This window comes from Penaeus monodon, chromosome 18, assembly GCF_015228065.2.
Source record: "Penaeus monodon isolate SGIC_2016 chromosome 18, NSTDA_Pmon_1, whole genome shotgun sequence".
NCBI classification, from domain to species: domain Eukaryota; kingdom Metazoa; phylum Arthropoda; class Malacostraca; order Decapoda; family Penaeidae; genus Penaeus; species Penaeus monodon.
In genome coordinates this window covers 18,508,504-18,511,003 of record NC_051403.1, presented here as the reverse complement: position 1 = coordinate 18,511,003, position 2,500 = coordinate 18,508,504, and positions in this window count along the sequence as shown.

The window sequence follows — 2,500 nt, the reverse complement described above, 5'->3', positions numbered from 1 at the left end:
TGGATAGCTGGTATAATATGTGTATACCATTTATATATAGGTAGATATATAGGTTACACTCTATATATATATATATATATATATATATATTATAATACCTATATAAAGGATATATATACCACATACACACACACATAAATCCTATACACATCACACGCATGTATTATTCATATATATAATAATAATTATATATATATTATATATATATACTTATATATATATTATATATATATACTATATATATATTATATTTGTCTATATTTGTCTATATATATGTGTATATATATCTATTATATATAATTAATTATGTATAAATTATATATAAATATATATATTGTATGCTATATATTCATATATATATATAAAAATATATTGTATATACTTATGCCTTACATACATACACAAATATGTATATAAGATGTATATATTATTATATTATATATATATATCTATATATATATATATATATATATATTATATATATATATATATTATATATATATATATATATTATATTCGTATAGCTGGTCCTATCTATATATATTTTAGCCTTTATCTTATTTTTTCGTTTTTATGGATTTCACTTTCATTCTTCTTTTAAAGCCTCCTTGTTCGCGATTTTCCTAAAATATGCTTTTATTACTTCACATTTTATTTTATTTTCTAGCATTCTACATCTCTAATCAATGGAAATTCGTCCTTTCTGCTCTCAAAGTGCTTACTATTTTACTGTCTTGTCACTAGTATCCATCTATGTTAGCATCTATCTTGATCTCTACGCTCATCATTACATGATGTTTTTTTTTCATTATTATGATGGTTCCATTAATTATTATTATTATTATTATTATTAGTTATTATTAGTTATTATTATTCACTTTCTATATATTATTATGAATGTTCTACTCTTTCTCTACTTGTGTATTACCGTTTATTTATTATAGGATGCTATTGTTGTCATTATCATGCTACTTTATCATTATAATGATGTTATTTTATGAATCAGTGTTATTGTCTGCATAATGTTTTTTTTTTGCTCTGTTTATCTCTTTATCTGATTTGCTTTCATAGATCCATCTTCTATTTTTACTCCACTCCTCCACCCATTCCCTGATTTTTTGTCATTTCAAATTTCCCTTATTTTTCTATGATTATTTCATATTCTACTTCTTAGTGCCATGTTACAGTAGCAACACATACATACACTTATATACACAGTTACTACACAACGACTTACACCATTAGGCAATTAAGGTGAAGTTCCTTGCCCATGGGAAACAACGCACTAAGCCGTGGGACTCGAACTCTCGAACTTACATTGTCGACACACTTGAGTCCGATGTTCTAACCACTCGGCCACCGGCGCCCTCGTTGATATATTTGTGCAGAAATTTTTAAGAGACTGCAGTAGGTCCCTCCTCTCCGACCTGTCCCCCCCCCACACATACACACACTTCCTACTATCCATCACCTGATTAGTGTTAGCATACCACTGTCTTTATTATTTATTATTATAACTATAATCATCATCATCATCATCATTGTTATTATTATTTATTATTATTATTATTATTATTATTTTATACTTTTATTATTATTATTTTTTATTCTTTTTTTTATTATTATCATCATGATAATAATCGCCATTTATATAATATCAGTAATAATAATAATAGTAGTAAAAAAATATATTATTATTACTATTCTTATTTCTTATTAATATTATTGTAGTTTCTGTAATTAGCATTACTGTTATTGTTATTGTTATTATTATCACCGTTGAAATCATCATAATTATTATTATTATCATTTTTGTTGTTATCATTATTATTATTACTATCATTAGCGGGAGGTACGGTGATAGAGAGGACATGAGGAGCATGTCAGGGGGGGGGAAGATGAGGAGGCATGAGCAGCACCAGAAGGCACAGGGGAGGCTCAGGACATATCCATACGGGGGTCAGGGGAGAGGTGAGTAGATGGTGTAGCAACTTAGTAGTCATATCAGCAGGGTAGCGAGGGCCGAGGAGGATGATTAGTGTTATTTTATAAGGATAATGAGAGTAAAGTAGAGTAGTAGAACAATATGAAACCGATGGACGTGATGATGTCGGATGACGTGACAAGACGAGACGATGACGAAACGAACGACGATGAGTGATGTGGTGATGGATGATGATGAAATTATCAATATTATTTTATTATTATTTTTTGTCGTTATTAACTATCATTTAGTATTATATATTATTATATTAGTATGTGATTATTAGTATTGTTATTATTATAACTATCATTATCATTATTATACTGCATATACTTCGCTTTTATTTTCTTTTTTGTGTGTCGATCTATAGCATTTAGCATCTCTAATTCAACTGATCTATGGAATCCGTCTTCACTTTCTGCTCTGTACGAATTGTTGACTAGCCTACTATCTTGTTGTTATGTTATTGTATTCTAATGATGTTATTGCATTATTGTCATTATTATTATTATGATG